The sequence below is a fragment of the Lampris incognitus genome, chromosome 3, assembly GCF_029633865.1.
Source record: "Lampris incognitus isolate fLamInc1 chromosome 3, fLamInc1.hap2, whole genome shotgun sequence".
Taxonomy (NCBI): domain Eukaryota; kingdom Metazoa; phylum Chordata; class Actinopteri; order Lampriformes; family Lampridae; genus Lampris; species Lampris incognitus.
This window is the reverse complement of record NC_079213.1, coordinates 109,536,583-109,555,578: the sequence shown is the minus strand read 5'-3', so window position 1 is coordinate 109,555,578 and position 18,996 is coordinate 109,536,583.

Genomic DNA, 18,996 nt, shown 5'->3' with positions numbered 1-18,996 from the left:
ATGTAGTTAAAGTAAGGCACAAGTGGTGGTGGAGGAGGCAGCGGTCCATTCGAGAGGAGCCCGGGCTTTAAGTTGATTCATGACTCTATTAGGCCTCATGGCAGAGATAAGGACCAGCATGTTTCAGCGTGATAGCTGACCTCTGCGTTCCACCCATCACACCACCAACATGCCCACAGTGGCCTCCGTTTTTCAAATACATAAACACGACTCCTTGTCTGGACACAAAAGCACACACACACACACACACAGGCAAAAACCCGCGTCGACACACATGCACATACAAAGAAAACATGCAAACACCATCAGAAATGCACTCAAACGATGAGCTCACGGATGCACATACACACCACATGCACATGTACATGCCGCGTTTTCCTTCTTCTCCTATTGTTCACAGTGCTTGAGTTTGTATTGTGCAGCACAACTTGCAGTGAATTTGAAGTATACAGTACAGCGGGTATTGAGTTTGCAATGTATAGTAGCTGAATTAACTGAAGAGTAGGTGAGAAGAGGGTAGGGAAAAATAAGTGTGTACTTCTCCCTACTCCTTTTTGAACAAGTAACAAGTAATCTGAGGTGTATGGAGATTTGCTCGCTGAGTTTGACGTGTGCATTTGTTGATCACGTCAGATTACTGGCAATGGCTTATCTGTACGTTATATCCTGTTTATTTACATGAAATAAACCATTCATTCGTTCATACATACATGCACAAACATTGGCGGTCACTCGGGGTCGAGTATGACCGTCCTCCCTCTGGGCCCTTCTGAGTCTTCAGGTGGTCGTAGAGGCCGATCCTGGAGCCGCATAATGGGAGGACGCCTGCACGTGACAGCTTTTCACGTGGTGTGGCTGATGCTCCTGCAGCCACAACACGGTCCTTGGCAGGGGCTGGCCGGAGTCCAATGGCATGGAGAACCAAGACGATTGGGGACCACCCTCTGTTGCAGCCTTCATCCGCCTTCACTGCCGTTGTGACCTGGAGACATCTTCTACCAGTTCCGCCGTTGAGGTCTTTGTTGGATCGCGTTTCGTCTGGAACCTCCTCCTTGACCCGTCCGCCTTGGACGACACTACCAGGAGCCAAGCTCCGGACGGCAAAGCTCTTGGCATCATTGGTGCACGCAAGCTTCTCCACCACGACAAGGTGGCGATCCAGGAGAAGACACACACACACACACACACACACACACACACACACACACAACAAATTTGTGCAAGAGGGAACAAAGACATAACAGGCATACTAACTTAAGGCTCTATAAATCCACCACTTAATCTGTTTTGCAAAATGATAACTATCATCAATTATCTCTCTGTCATCTTTCCTCTCCAGGATATGGATAAGAGATTTGAGCTAGAGCAATGGTATTCAACTCTGTGCCATGGCAAGCCCTGGGTATGCAGGTTTTGGGATAGAGTGAAATCAGCTGGTGTAGTGTGCTGTGTGGAAAATAAGGGCTTTCCGTTGCACATGGTTGAAATATATCGCTGAGCCGAGAGTTTGGAGAGCGGCCTGCAAAACAACAACAGCAAAGTAAACCAAGACAGCCATGAAAGCAGGACTTATGACTCATCCTCACACACTTTGAGTGGCCGTTCGCTCAATACATGAGTAATAGAACATGATGAGAAAGAACAATCTGCTTCTCTTGGAAACAGACCGAAAGAATTCAAAAGGAAGTCTTAAAAGCATCTAAAAGAAAAACAAATAACAAAAATAAATAAATAAACAAACAAACAAAGCAGCCTGAACCAGGAAGAGAAGCCATTTCCACTACTTGAAATAGAACAAAAAGACTCTGGTGTTTCAGAAGTCCTCATCCAGCCTTATTATCCTTTTACTGCTGATGATGCAGACACTTTGCCTTCCATGTGCAAATATACATATGCAAATATACGTATATTTACATATGCTAAAAGCCACAAGTGACAAATTACCATGTCTGTCAGGGAATAAAAAAGCATCTGTCATGAAAATCAGTAAGACAAATACCACTTCTACTACATTTGTGTATATACACTACCGTTCAAAAGTTTGGGATCACCCAAACAATTTTGTGTTTTCCATGAAAAGTCACACTTATTCACCACCATATGTTGTGAAATGAATAGAAAATAGAGTCAAGACATTGACAAGGTTAGAAATAATGATTTGTATTTGAAATAAGATTTTTTTTACATCAAACTTTGCTTTCGTCAAAGAATCCTCCATTTGCAGCAATTACAGCATTGCAGACCTTTGGCATTCTAGCTGTTAATTTGTTGAGGTAATCTGGAGAAATTGCACCCCACGCTTCCAGAAGCAGCTCCCACAAGTTGGATTGGTTGGATGGGCACTTCTTTGAGCAGATTGAGTTTCTGGAGCATCACATTTGTGGGGTCAATTAAACGCTCAAAATGGCCAGAAAAAGAGAACTTTCATCTGAAACTCGACAGTCTATTCTTGTTCTTAGAAATGGAGGCTATTCCATGCGAGAAATTGCTAAGAAATTGAAGATTTCCTACACCGGTGTGTACTACTCCCTTCAGAGGACAGCACAAACAGGCTCTAACAGGTACTATTTAATGAAGATGCCAGTTGGGGACCTGTGAGGCGTCTGTTTCTCAAACTAGAGACTCTAATGTACTTATCTTCTTGCTCAGTTGTGCAACGCGGCCTCCCACTTCTTTTTCTACTCTGGTTAGAGCCTGTTTGTGCTGTCCTCTGAAGGGAGTAGTACACACCGGTGTAGGAAATCTTCAATTTCTTAGCAATTTCTCGCATGGAATAGCCTTCATTTCTAAGAACAAGAATAGACTGTCGAGTTTCAGATGAAAGTTCTCTTTTTCTGGCTATTTTGAGCGTTTAATTGACCCCACAAATGTGATGCTCCAGAAACTCAGTCTGCTCAAAGAAGTGCCCATCCAACCAATCCAACTTGTGGGAGCTGCTTCTGGAAGCGTGGGGTGCAATTTCTCCAGATTACCTCAACAAATTAACAGCTAGAATGCCAAAGGTCTGCAATGCTGTAATTGCTGCAAATGGAGGATTCTTTGACGAAAGCAAAGTTTGATGTAAAAAAAATCTTATTTCAAATACAAATCATTATTTCTAACCTTGTCAATGTCTTGACTCTATTTTCTATTCATTTCACAACATATGGTGGTGAATAAGTGTGACTTTTCATGGAAAACACAAAATTGTTTGGGTGATCCCAAACTTTTGAACGGTAGTGTATGGTGACTATGAATGGAGGGTTTCCTCAATGTATGTCCATAGAGAGGGTTAAAAAAGAGTGACTATAGCTGTCAGTATTTCTTCATTTCGTTTTGAGTTTAGTATAGTGATCACCACCCTTTGTTTGACGAGTCTTCTTCCTTCTATGGATGGTTGTAACTTTTTGACTGGCCTTCTTCACGTTACCCTGATCAATTCCTTTTTTTCGCTGTTGCTTATTATTATTTTTTTCTGTTAGACAGTGATCAGCCAGATATTAATACTTGTGCATCAAAGGTGTCAGCTCCTGCCAAACATGACAACATGCCGGGTTTAATGGACTTGTGGATCCAACCAAGAAGCCCATACAAAACAAGCAGTTAGCGGGCAGCTTGGATGGTACTATACTTGCCAAGAATGAATCACCAATACACACGGATGGGGATCAATAGAGGCTGAGATTTTAGGATAAAATCTCTTCATCAAAACCTCTTGAAACTTCAGAGGACGTGACAGATAGGGGAGTATGTGCTTTGCCAGTTGTAGCTTTAAATATTCAATTTCAATGTGAATTTCACAGACACATTTATATTTTACATGTATAATAGATTATATATTAAAAAAGAGAGCGCAAGAGGGAGAAAGGGAGAGATATGTATCATGCAGAAATAAATTGTAAATGTACAAATACTATTACAGATTTATATTTGCAATGTTTTATTTACATTTGTATGCAAATGTATTCCAGCTGAATCATATCCGCTGAAGACAACACCGGGACGTGGGGTACATGTAAATGCCAGCTGTAAATGGCCGATATACTGGTGAGAACGCACACTGAAACCCAGGCGGTGGTAAGTGCAACAGTGGCTTTTGAATTGTACTTGCAAGACAAATACATATCTAATTATCTAACAACTAATAAACGTAAAGTAAAATTTGCAATAACGGGAAGAGACTACCCTGGAAATAAAAGTGTCATTGAACAGTGACCCTGGTCTGAGTAAATGCAGAGATATTCCCACAGACATCCTTGGCCACACTTGAGGGTCTGCCACACAACATTGCAACTATGCTCTTAAAGAGAAGCAATAACAACTCCCATTTCATCCGGGACCTCATCGCTTAGAAGGTGCTGCGTTGCCGTTTTAAGACAACCGCTTTCCAACAGTGTCTGAGAAAAGTGAAGTAGGGACCATTTTAAAGAAAATGTGTTTTGGAAAGAATTAGAACAAAGAAAACTTATCAAGATGGATAAGCAGGAAATGCAAAAAGGTAGATATAATGGCATTATTCGCCATTTTGCTTGACAGTTCTTTTCAGAACCCGCAAATATGGTGAATTGGTCATGACAGAAAGCATAGAAATAAGAAATTATTCAAATGTGACGGGGGTTCCAGATTGTTATGCTAATGTTGGCCCATTTAAATTTATCGCTTTGCAGAGAAAAGGAACCACGGTTTGACTTTTCTTCAAACAAAAAAAAAACAAAACAAACTTGGTCTCAAAATGGTGTCAGTCTCTATTTGTGCTGCCAATGTCCGGTCAACCCACCTGGCATCAGAGGCAAAGTGACTGAACAGGTAAGATGGATAAATACTTGGGGCCATTCTGACATTAAAAGTTGTTAAACTGAGCTTTATGTTTTGTTTTTTTTATTTTCATACCATTATTATTATTATTATTATTATTTTAATCATCATGGCCAATGTGCCTTTAACATTATCAAAACAAAGTCACAGCTAAACCAGAACTCGTGGCCTCTGGCTGCCTCTTGCAGCCTAGTTCTTTGGGGTCTTACTTAGTTTGTGTTTTCTGATGTATTGACGTCTTTGGCAGACTGCTCAAAATCTAGCTATTTCTTAAAAAGATGAATGGTTGCATTTTGTCTATAGAGTCTCTGCTCGAAAATGTCATACCCCTAGGTGGAATTGGATTTCATGTGAAAAAAAGTTGTTACGTTCAACAGTTTTTCCTCTACATCCCTTTGTTTTGATAGATTCCATTTATCATCGATGGATGAATAATTCAAAATGTAATCGTAGCAAAGGAAACTTTTTTCGACTTCTAGCTAGAAATACTGCTCATTAAAGACTGCTCTTGCCAGAGCAGCATTATCTCATTTCAGGCCATAGAGAATTCAAAGTATGAAAAGAACAATATACTTAAAAATATGAAGAAATGTTTGCAAATAACATCAAACTGAAAGCTCAGCTCTTCATTTCTCTTCAGATTTTCTCTTTAAAAATGTCAATTGTACAAACAAACTGAAAAACGACCAAAATTCAACATTAGACGTTAAACTAGGTCCGGAAACTGTGAGAAGAAAAGGTTTAAGCCCCGTGATGGCCTGGCGGCCTGTCCAGGGTGTCTCCCCGCCTGCCACCCAATGACTGCTGGGATAGGCTCCAGCATCCCCGCGACCCCAATTGGGATAAGCGGCTTGGATAATGGATGGATGGAAGAAAAGGTTTAAAATTTGGATCTTTCCCTTGAATAATTATAATTATTTAATACCTAATCAATGCTTTAGCATGGCAGCATAATTGAAAGCCAACTTTTTTCCCTCAGAGATATACACCTCATCTTTTGCCAAAAACAAAGTGTTTTGTCCTCTCATTCTTTCATGGAACTCAGTGGAGCGGGACATGGACTGAACCCCACCTCCCCACCACCACCAGAAACACTCTAACGTCTGCCACCCAACTGCCCATCAGCCAAGCAAGGGAGGTTATTTGTAGTCCATGCAGTGGCTTGTAACTAAATGAATGAGTTAAGACCGTGACATTGAATTAGCTGCAAAATAAAGCCACTTAACATCTCATTTCCTGTTATTAGCTTGCTTGTCAAAGTGAGCGTTTTGTATGCTAATGCTAACGTTTAGCTAGTTTGGGCTGACCTAAAACCAGAGGAGGTCCTTCAGGGCCTTCTCTGCAGGCCCTATCATTATTTGATCGATGTAATTTTTAGTTAATAAAATATTACAAATTGGTAATTATAATGTTAATGTTAAAATAATTTCTAATAAGTTATTAAAGTTATTTATTTCATTTTTAAAAATAGTGTTGTTTCAATTTCAGTTACTATTATAACGATAAACCCACTATCTGGAGCTGGAACTTGATGTGCCCGCCTCTGCCTGTGTTTCTTCATACAGGGTCTGCTGTGTCCATGGCTACAGGCTCTGCTCATAGAGTGTATTTTGCATAAATATAGAGTGACAACAAAATTAGCCAATCAAAATTTGATTTGTGGTGATTTGGACACCTTTAGTGCCTGCTAGAATGCCCCAAGTGATTTCATCATATCAACCAATAAGTGTTGGTATTTCTTCATGCTGTGGGCCAAGTAATGTGTCTGCGACTGCTGGGATTGAGAAGAATGGCAGCTAACAATGAAATTGACTTTGTGGCTGATTTGCTTTAGATTTCATTTTCCAGGCAAAGTTTTAAAGATAGCAAGCAAGAAACCAACCAGACCCACGGCCAACCTGATGCAAGTAGCGAGTGTGTTCTGCTAAACGTCCCTATGAAGCATCCTTCTCAGGTCATCCATGAGTGAGTGAGTGACCAGAATATATATCCATGAGTGAGTGACCACAATTTGTGATGTATAGGTGGCAGTTGTGTGGCACTGTCAGAAAAAATATATCTAAAAGGGAGAGACTAAGACCTAAGCTCGAAGGGCTCACACAGGCAGGCAAGGGCTTCGTGAGGCATTTTACCGAAACCCGAAGGTGATCGATCATTTCATCAGAAAGGGACGAAGAATGGATTTTGTTTTCAAGTCACTAGTGAGTCCTGCTGTATTAATTGTCTATAGAGTTGAGTTGATTAGTATTGTTGTTGATAATGCCTAAAAGCCAGTGTGAACTTGAACTTGAATTTGCTGCTGTGAGATAAATGGCCTAGTTTCTATCTTTCAAAAAGTCTTTCCTTTATTGGTGGCTGATTATTGAGTAACATAAGTAAACATCTTTGCTTTATTGTTGGTTGATTATCGAGCAACATGAGTGAGCGCCTTTCCTTTATTGAAAGCAATTGAAGGACCCATCACCCTGACCTCTGTGGTAATGAAGTCTTTTGAGCGCCTTGTTCTGTCCCACTTGAAATCTATCACTGACCAATTCTTTTTTTTTTTTTTATAAATGTATTTCTAGTTTTTCCCCTTATCCCATCCGATTTACCCAATTCTTGTCGAATAACTCCCTGGCTCACGTTTCCACAGGAAGGAGATAGTTGTTACACCAGCTTCCTTCAAACTCATGTCGGCTGCTCTCGCTATTTTACACACTGAAGCCTCGCATGGATTGCATCGCCTTCAGGCCGTGAAGGAGGCGTAGGGAGAATGCTTTCGGTTGCTTGGCTGCAGGAGCCCGGATGAGCCAGAGGGGTCGCTGGAGAACGACGAGTCCCTGAACACTACACCGATCTACCCCCACTATCCCTCGGGTAAGGGTGGCCTAATGAATGCCTTACCCCGTGGACGCTCTGGCCATGACCGGTTACCGCGAGTCTGGGATACGAACCTCCCAGCCACATGACAAGTGGGTTGCAAGAACGGCGGTTTATTCCGCTTGGCCACCAGGGCGGCCTCACTGACCACTTCTGGAGTTCGCCTACAGAGCCAACAGGTCTGTGGACGATGCAGTAAACATGGCACTTCACTTCATCCTCCAGCACCTGGACTCTGCAGGAACCTATGCCAGGATCCTGTTTGTGGATTTCAGCTCCACTTTCAACACCCTCATTCCAGATCTGCTGCAGGACAAGCTCTCCCAGCTGCATGTGCCTGTCTCCACCTGCAGGTGGATCAAAGACTTCCTATTTGACAGGAAGCAGCACGTGAAGCTGGGAAAACACGTCTCTCACTCCCGGACCATCGGCACTGGTTCCCCTGAAGTCTGTGTCCCTTCCCCTCTACTCTTCTCCCTGTTAACAGACAGCTGTACCTTCAGTCACCAGTCAGTAAAGCTCCTTGAGTTTGCTGACGATACCAGCCTTATTGGGCTAATCTCTGGTGGGGATGGGCCCACCTAACAGTGGGAGATTGACCATGTGGTGTCCTGGTGCAACCAAAAAAATATGGAGCTCAATGCCCAAAGACAGTTGAGATGGTTGTGGACTTCAGATATTACACAGCCCCACCCGCCTCCACCACCATGTTGACACTGTGGAATACTTTGATTTACTGGGCACCATCATCACCAAGAACCTCAAGTGGGAGCTGAACATCAGCTCACTCACTAAGAAGGCACAGCAGAGGATGTATTTTCTGTGGCAGCCAAGAAAGTTCTACTTGCCAAAGCAAAAGATGGTGCACTTTTACACTGCCATCATTGAATCCATCCTCACCTCCTCCATCACTATCTGGCATGCTGCTTCCACTGCCAAGGACAAGGGCAAAGCATATCATTTGCTCTGTTAAGAGGGTGATTAGCTGCAACATGCTGTCCCTTCATGACCTGTGTGCCTGCAGGATACTAAGGCAAGCACAAAAGATCATGGCCATCCCTTCCCACCCAGGCCATGGTCTCTTCAAAACACTTCTCTCTGGCAAGAGGCTAAGGCCTATAAAAACCAGAAACTTGCGCCACAAGAACAGCTTCTTCCCTACAGCAGTAGGCCTTTCTAACAAGCCCACAGACACCCACAAATCCTGACATTCCCACCCACCCCCTTTTATCTTCCCTACTGTGTTCTCTGTATAGGGAGGCATGGTGGCCAAATGGTTAGCACTGTTGCCTCATAGCAAGAATGTCTTGGGTTTGAATCCCAGGCTGTTCCAGGTCCTTTCCGTGTGGAGTTTGCATGTTCTCCCCATGTCTGCATGGGTTTCCTCCAGGTGCTCGTTTCCTCCCACCATCAAAAACACATGCATGTTAGGGTTAATGCTCCTGCCTGTGCCCCTGACCAAGGCAATGGAAAGAAGAACTGGAGTTGGTCCCCGGGTGCTGCAGCTACCCACTGCTCCTATATAATAGGATGGGTTAAATGCAGGGAACAAATTTTGTTGTAACCTGCACAATGACAAAAATAAAGTGGCTTTCTTCTTCTATATGGACACCTTGCTTAAAACCTGCACTACCCTGTAGACAACTGTTATTCAGTAAATAACTTCTGAAAATTCTCATGTAACTTTTTGTAAACACAGCTCCTGCCACCCAGTGCCGGGCATCAGGGGCTGCCATGTGGTCTTGTGTTCAACACTGAACCAGTGTTGATTACACCTTATTGCACCTTCCTTTTATTTTTATTTTATTTCAACCTGTATCAAGATTGACACGTGTGGAGGAGAGATGCTGGGTATATTGAGAGAAGGATGCCGAATATGGAGCTGCCAGGGAAGAGGAAAAGAGGAAGACCAAAGAGGAGGATTATGGATGTGGTGACGGAAGACATGCGGGTTGCTGTTGTGACAGAGGAGGATACAAAGGACAGGAAGAAATGGAAACAGATGATCCGCTGTGGCAACCCCTAACAGGAACAGCCGAAAGTAGTAGTAGATTTCATCTTTTATATACACTACCGCTCAAAAGTTTGGGATCACATTGAAATGTCCATATTTTTGAAGGAAAAGCACTGTACTGTTCAATGAAGATAACTTTAAACTAGTCTTAACTTTAAAGAAATACACTCTATACATTGCTAATGTGGTAAATGACTATTCTAGCTGCAAATGTCTGGTTTTTGGTGCAATATCTACATAGGTGTATAGAGGCCCATTTCAAGCAACTATCACTCCAGTGTTCTAATGGTGCAATGTGTTTGCTCATTGGCTCAGAAGGCTAATTGATGATTAGAAAACCCTTGTGCAATCATGTTCACACATCCGAAAACAGTTTAGCTCGTTACAGAAGCTACAAAACTGACCTTCCTTTGAGCAGATTGAGTTTCTGGAGCATCACATTTGTGGGGTCAATTAAACGCTCAAAATGGCCAGAAAAAGAGAACTTTCATCTGAAACTCGACAGTCTATTCTTGTTCTTAGAAATGAAGGCTATTCCATGCGAGAAATTGCTAAGAAATTGAAGATTTCCTACACCGGTGTGTACTACTCCCTTCAGAGGACAGCACAAACAGGCTCTAACCAGAGTAGAAAAAGAAGTGGGAGGCCGCGTTGCACAACTGAGCAAGAAGATAAGTACATTAGAGTCTCTAGTTTGAGAAACAGACGCCTCACAGGTCCCCAACTGGCATCTTCATTAAATAGTACCCGCAAAACACCAGTGTCAACATCTACAGTGAAGAGGTGGCTGCGGGATTCTGGGCTTCAGGGCAGAGTGGCAAAGAAAAAGCCATATCTGAGACTGACCAATAAAAGAAAAAGATTAAGATGGGCAAAAGAACACAGACATTGGACAGAGGAAGACTGGAAAAAAGTGTTGTGGACGGATGAATCCAAGTGTGAGGTGTTTGGATCACAAAGAAGAACGTTTGTGAGACGCAGAACAAATGAAAAGATGCTGGAAGAATGCCTGACGCCATCTGTTAAGCATGGTGGAGGTAATGTGATGGTCTGGGGTTGCTTTGGTGCTGGTAAGGTGGGAGATTTGTACAGGGTAAAAGGGATTCTGAATAAGGAAGGCTATCACTCCATTTTGCAACGCCATGCCATACCCAGTGGACAGCGCTTGATTGGAGCCAATTTCATCCTACAACAGGGCAATGACCCTAAACACACCTCCAAATTGTGCAAGAACTATTTAGAGCAGAAGCAGGCAGCTGGTATTCTATCGGTAATGGAGTGGCCAGCGCAGTCACCAGATCTGAACCCCATTGAGCTGTTGTGGGAGCAGCTTGACCGTATGGTACGCAAGAAGTGCCCATCCAACCAATCCAACTTGTGGGAGCTGCTTCTGGAAGCGTGGGGTGCAATTTCTCCAGATTACCTCAACAAATTAACAGCTAGAATGCCAAAGGTCTGCAATGCTGTAATTGCTGCAAATGGAGGATTCTTTGACGAAAGCAAAGTTTGATGCAAAAAAAATCTTATTTCAAATACAAATCATTATTTCTAACCTTGTCAATGTCTTGACTCTATTTTCTATTCATTTCACAACATATGGTGGTGAATAAGTGTGACTTTTCATGGAAAACACAAAATTGTTTGGGTGATCCCAAACTTTTGAACGGTAGTGTATATATTTTTTATTTATTAATATTTTCAACTTTTATCTTTAATATTTACTGTTAATATTTCCCTCTTGCACCAACATACCAATACACATTCCTTGTATATTCTTGTACTTGGCAATAAATATGATTCTGACTGATTGAGCAACACGAGTGAACGTCTAAGCCATCGGAAGGCCGGTTGGCAGTTTTGCTAATGCATTCATTCACATGGGAACATATTTTCGCCAAGGGGGTGCTGCGCAGTATACATGTGCATGCATAACTGTATGTGCATGCGCTTACACACTTTCCTTCATCACATAGTGCAGAAGGATACATACATCACTTTTCAGTAAGAAAAGACAAGCAACTAACATAATTGCAAGCCTAAGGCCTTTTTAAGGATTAAAAAGGATAGGCTACTCCTGCCACATTAATAAGACATGAGCTCTGTCACTGAAAGATAGAAAAATAGATGATAGTTTAATTTGCCAGTTTCTGGGAGAAGTCTTTGATAATGAAAATCTATATTCTGTCAAATTCTGAGGCATTCTGTAAACATGGTTTAAACCATTACGTCAGCATAATATAAGGGCGGTGTTCCTATTGCTTGATGATTCCCAAGAAGGAATCATCTCCTCATCAGATGGTCATAACATCAAATCTGTCTCAGAATTAATTTACTCAGGAAGCAACATTGAATCCACCGAAAGAGATGTGCAGCTTCGAATTGGAAAGGCTTGGTGTGCCATTGAGGGACTTAACGTCATCTGGAAGTCCACATTACCAGACAAACTGAAGTGGGAATTTTTTCCAGCAACAGCGGAGTCCATTCTCACTTATGGATCATCTTCTTGGACCCTCGCTAAATGGCTTGAATCAAACTTGATGGGGCTTTAACCAGAATGCTGCGTGCTGCACTAAATGTATCCTGGAAGAAGCACCCTACAAAGAAGTCTCTCTATGGCAATATACCCGCCATCTTAAACACTATCCGAGAATGAAGGGTTCAATTTGCTGGTCATTGCTGGAGGAGCAAGGAAGAACTAAGTGACACTCTGCTCCAAACATGGAAAGACACGTGTGGGAAGGCCTGCAAGAAATTACATCAATCAACTTGTCGACGACACAGGATGTCCATCTGAGGATCTTCCAGCTGCTATACAGGATAGAGACGGGTGGTGTGGGAGGGTCAGAGCCATCCGAGGATACTCAACCTGATGATGATGATGATGATGTTCCCATTGCTTACCGGCAAGGACGCTGCAGGGGGGACTCCTGCAGGAGGACCCACGGTTGCAGCGGGAGGTGGGTCAGCCACCACAACAGCTGGGGCAGCCATTGCAGCAGGAGTATTCCAAGCTGGAGCAGGGACCAGCTCCACATGGTAAGAGGTAACATCAGCCATGAGACCAGCATCGGCCATGGGGGCATCAACAGAGTGAGCCAAGGCATCAGCCAGTAGTATGGTAAAATGAGAAGTTTATGGGTGGAGGCAAGGCAGCTTGGGGTCAGTCTGTCTTGCCACGTCTGACTACCACCTCTGACCAGGTAGCCTGTGAGCTGGGAGTGAAGCAGGAGGAGGGCCGGTAATGAGATGATGGGTTCCAGAAGATGGCACCGGAGATGGCAGAGTTCATGGCAGAAATCAATTTGGACTTTGAGGCTGCGGTGTCAATAAAATTGGATAAAAGAGTCCTTTTTTTTGCAGTTCATCTGAGAGCCATCAGATATTAGCCTTGAGGTTAGAAATGTCATCTGTTGTTTTTAGGCAGTCGTCGTAGGGCATAATAATATTAAACCGGTTGATAAGTGATCACAGAAAAGAAAGTTAACTCCGATTAGCCATTAGCTCCATCAGCTGAAGGGTGAGTCCTCACGATTCTCACCAGGAGTACAGGGAGTCAGTGCAGTAATCGATGATCAGGTAAAAATCCATAAAACAGGCTAACCATAAAGTCGATTAAAATAATCCAAAGGTCTCAAGGATTTACTAAAAGTTGTTAAAAGTTAAAAAGAAGGTAGAGCCACAAACAAACAAACCGCAGCAGGCAACTGGAACCGGAATGATTGATCGCACCTTTGCTCGTGCTGATCAGTAAGATTGTTCAGTTTAGACATAAATTACCAGTACATTTTGAGTAAAATTGCCTTTCTTTCACAAAATGGAAATTGAATGATGTAGAGAATGTTGGTTAAAGAGTGTATAAATCAGGGGGTTTCCTATTGTTTCCCTCTTCCCCTTGCCCATCTTAGTGAACATGATTCTTCAGACACTGGTAGAGCAAGTACGGACACACACGCCCAAAGTTCTCAATCACACAAAAAAGTGTGGGTGAAACAACAGATAAAGGAGAACAAAAATGGCAAGAACTAACACCGAGTCAATTTAACAAAATTTATGTACTACAAAGATGTTGCGGAGATGTTCTATTGCACATCAAAAATGCACTGTTTGCATGCAAATAGCTTATTTCCATATTGCTTATAGAGTTAGTATATTTGACACCCATGTCTATGGTTATAAAAATGATGTGTAGGTGAAAACATCTCTGCATCGTCTTCCTTGTACAGGTATGTATCAAAGGAAGAAAGACAAAAACAGTGTGCGTCCCAGAGCATTAAAGGTCACTGCCCATTGGAAGCATCTGATTTGCAGTGTATGTGTTAAAGCTGACAAACAGCCATTTTTATCCAAAGTTGAAAGTCCACCGGGTGTGGTAGACATTGTTGTCCTGGTGTTTTATTGTTTTGTGCCAGCCTTTAACTCCCACAAATATCAGGAATCAGATAAAAAAGATTTCACTGATCCCTGACTGCTTTTTTTTTTTTTTTTTTTTGGTTCAAGCCAGGGGAATATTGGGTAACATTTTAGGGCAATAGTCATGCAGCTTATTCAGGTAAGATGATTATATGTAAGATGCCGCACTGCACCAATTGTTACCTATTGATGTCAATGGCCGACACTGATTAAACTATGTAAACTATTCAATTAGTTAAATTCAAGGCTATTATTTGGAAAATATAAATTATCTGCCTTTTTACAATGAATCCATCACAGGATATCGAAGATGGCAGCGTACTAGGGCAACTCGCTACATGCTACTCTCGCTTTGTTGTTTGTTTTTGTGTTATCTAATGATAATAAATCAATCTTATATAGCGCTTTTCTAACACTCAAGTCACTTTACAATATAAACGGCAATGAAACAAGACAATAGATAAACATAACACAGACATAAAGGGATGGATGGGAAAGGGGGGGCTACAAGAGGGAGAAGCGGCAGCTACACACGGCACCAGCAGTAAGCTCTGATTTAAACACAATACAAAAGGGCAAGAAAAACAAAAACCAGCAGCACAGTAGATGTTGATTTTCTGTAGGGTTTACTCCCGTAGAATATTCCTCTCCCGAGGTGTCCACTAGGCAGTGGTGGCACTATTTAACCCATAGCTGGGGGCTGGTTCATGGGCATCAGGGAATATCCACACACCGGTGGGCCTGCGTACCACACGTCTAGGGGCCAGACCTCCTCCGAGTCCCTTGTAGTTCAGCCAGGGTCCAAGGTCTACCCAGTTACCGTGTGTCACAACGAGGAGGCACTACATAGGACTTGCTATTGGAGAGGCTATGTACTAGCAGGGAGAGACTTACGTGCTCGGCTCTCCTGTTCACATTTCTGCTAGCCAGCGGTGAAGGTTGAGAGTGAGACGTAACAGGCACAGAAAATTACACCAACACACTCGACGCTTCACAACAACCCGACTTCTTACAGAAGACACATATATGTTGCTTTTGGTGCACAAAACGTGTTGCACAATTAACGATGATTGCCAGACTTTACTGGACATAAGATTAGACATTCTCAACAGCTGGAAGCTGAGGGACTTGCCGAGAGAGAGATTCCCTGCAACAAACAGGTACCACCATGGAGTAATGGCCACAGGCAGCGCTGTCGGATGTGAGGTAAACGAGGTGGCGCCCTGGTGAGGCTATTACAGTGTCCTACCCAGTCCCCAATTCCCAGCATACTGCTGTCTAATCATAATCAAGTTTATTGGCCATGTAGGTTTGCACTTACATGGAATTTGACTCTGGTTCCGCGGCTCTCTCAATGTACTTAATATAGAATAACAACACTACAACACAACAGTCTTCAGATATATACACAAGGATTGACTTATACAGGCAAAATCAGAGGTGATAAAGTGCAATGGTGCAAAGAATATATCAGGGATGCTGAAATAGATGTTAGCAGGTTACTTACATGCCTGAGGTAGACATGACATGACATGACATGACATGACATGACATGACATGACATGACATGATGGAGCATACCAGTTTATATACAACGTACAGTACTGTATACAAAATGGCTGGATTTATTTGACAGTGTTAAGCATTCATTTGAATGATAGCCCACAGAAAGAAACTGTTTTCCATATCTGGTTGTTTTGGGGTACAGTGCTCTGTAGCACCTGCCAGAGGCGAGGAGTTGGAACAGGTTGTGACGAGGGTGTGATGGGTCTGCAGTGATGTTGTCTGCCTATTTCCTGAGACTGGAGGTGTATAAGTCCTGAATGGAAGGCACGTTGGCACCAATTATTTTCTCTATAGACCTAACTGTCTGTTGTAGTCTGTGCCTGTCCTGTTTGGTGGCTTAACCAAACCAGGCAATGATGGATGTGCAGAGGACAGACTGGATTATTGCAGTGTAGAACTGAATCAACAGTTCCTGAGGTAGGTTGAATTTCTAGAGCTGACGGAGAAAGTACATCCTCTGCTGGGCCTTTTTGATGATCGTGTCTATGTTTGATACCCACCTTAGGTCCTGGGAGATTGTGGAACCCAAAAAAATCTGTAGGTTTTCACCGTAGACACTGTGCTGTTGAGTATGGTGAGGGGGGCAATGTTGGGGGGCTCCTGCTGAAGTCCACTGTGACCTCCACAATTTTGCAGTTTTGACCGTGTTCAGCTCCAGGTTGTTGTGGCAGCACCAGAGGGCCAGCTGATCAACCTCCTGTCTATATGCAGACTTGTCACCATCCTGGATAAGGCCAGTGATGGTTGTGTCGTCTGCAAACTTCAGGAGTTTAACAGACGGGTCATGTGAGGTGCAGTCATTTGTGTAGAGGGAGAAGGGTAGAGGGGAGAACACACATCCCTGGGGGATGCCAGTGCTGATTGTCCAGGTGCTGGATGTGATTTTTTCCCCAGCCTCACCAGCTCCCTCCTGTCTGTCAGGAAATTTTTTAATCCACTGGCAGATGGGGGCTGGAACAGTGAGCCAGGTGAGTTTGGAGTGGTGGATATCTGGGACGATGGTGTTGAATGCTGAGCTGAAGTCCACAAACAGGACCCTTGCATATGTCCTTGGGGAGTCTTAAGTGTTGGAAGATGTAGTGCAATCCCATGTTGACTGCATTCTCCACTGATCCGTTTGCTCGGTAGGCAAACTGCAGGGGATTCAGCACGAGGCCTGTGATTTCCTTCAGGTGGGCCAACACCAGTCTCTCAAAGGATTTCATGATCACAGACATTAAGGCAATGGCCCTGTGATACAGGGTTTCTTGGGGACCGGGATGATAGTGGAGCTCTTGAAGCAGGAGGGGACGTCACACAGCTCCAGTGATCCGTTGAACATCAATGTGAAAATGGGGGCCAGCTGGTCAGCACAGACTTTAAGATAGGAGGGTGACACGCAATCCGGGGCCGGTGCCTTCCCGGTCTTCTGTCTCTGAAAGAACTGGTGCATGTCCTCAACATAGATCCTGAGTGTGGGTGGGGTTCAATAGGGAGGTGAGAGCGACTGTCAGGGAGTGCAGTTGGTTGTGTATTGTGGCTGGTGAGGGGTGTGAAAGTTTGCGTTTCAAACCTGTAGTAAAACCCATTTAGGTCGTCAGCCAGTTGATGGTTCCCTACAGTGTGGAGGGATGGTCTCCTGTAGTTGGTAATGTCTTTCAAACCACTCCAGACTGATGATGGGACGTTGGCAAATAACCTGTTTTTTTTTTACTTTTCAGAGTAGCACCTTTTTGCCACTCTGATTTCATTTGAGGGTGTATTCTGGCTTTGTTATACCGGATCATATCTCCACTCCTGTAGGCTTCGTCTTTGTTCTGACAAAGCTGCCTGAGTTTAGCTGTGAACCAGGGCTTATTGTTTTAAAGGTACAGAAGGTTTTGGTGGGCACACACATGTCCTCACAAAAGCTAATGTAATGTCCAGTCCCTTGGCAACAAGCAGGATGAACTTCATTGCAGAATAAGCTCTCTCAAAGTGGAAATGAAGGACTGTTGTGTGTTCTGCTTTACAGAGACTTGGCTGTACCCTAATACACCTGACAGGGTAATACAACCAGAGGATTTTTTCTGTGAACCACATAGACTGTTCCACGACAACTACTGGTAAGGTAAGGGTGTTAGGTGTATGCTTTATTTGTTAACAATTCACAGTGCACTGAGGTGGAAATAGTCTTTCAGTCCTGTTCGCCAGTGTTAGAACAACTAATAATAAAGTGCAGACCATTCTATCTCCCAAGGGAATTACCCTACATGTTGTTAATTGCTATCTACATACCGCCGCAAGCCATTGCTGCAGTGGTGCTGGACGAACTGTATGGAGCCATTAGCAGCCAGGAGAACTGGCACCCTGAGGCCATTTCAATTGTGGTGGGGGAATTTAATCACTGTAACCTGAAATCTGTACTACCAAAATTTTACCAACATGTCACATTCCCAACCAGATTTAATAAGACTCTCGACCACTGTTACGCCACATTCAAGGCAGCTCACAAGTCTATCCCACAACCTTCTTTAGGAAATCTGACTACCTGTCTGTGCTCTTGCTTCCTGCCAACAAGCAGAAAGGGAAGTGCATGCAGCCCACTGTGAGGACAGTACAGTGCTGGACTACAAAACACGAATCCAAACTTCAGTGATGTTTTAAGAACTCGAGACTCTGGTCAATCTTTAAGGACTCAGCCTCAAGTTTAATGAGTATGCTGAATTGGTCACTGGCTATGTTAGATTCGGCGTGGATAACTGTATGCCAGTATGGTCTATTTACTCCTACCCAACCAGAAGCCCTGGATCAACAGCAACATTTGCCTGAGGCTGAGGGAGCATACCACTGCTTTTAAATCAGGGGACAAGTAATGCTACAGAAAATCCAGGTATGACTTAAGGAGTGCTATCAAAGCTACTAAAAGACAATATAGGGACAAACTGGAAAATGACTACAGTGGCTGTGAGTCACGGCACATGTAGAGGGGCTACAGGCAATTACGGACTATAAATCTAAACCCAGTGTGGCTATCAACACCCCTGCCTCTCTGTCCCAGATGAGTTTAACAACTTCTATGCCCACTTTGAAGCTGACAACGTGGACCCAGTGACAGCAGCGCAGTGTCCACCCGATGATGTCGCTCTACAGGTGACAGAGGCTGATATGAGAAAAACTTTTAAAAGGGTTAAGGCTCGTAAAGCTGCTGGCCCAGACGGCATCCCTTCCCATGTCCTCAAGGCATGCTCCACTCAGCTATCTCAGGTTTTTACTGCCTTTTTTTTACCTGTCCCTGTGATTGTGTGTGGTTCCAATGTGTTTTAAGAAAACCACCATTGTGCTTGTACCTAAGAAAACTCCTGTCTCTTGCCTTAATGATTACTGACCTG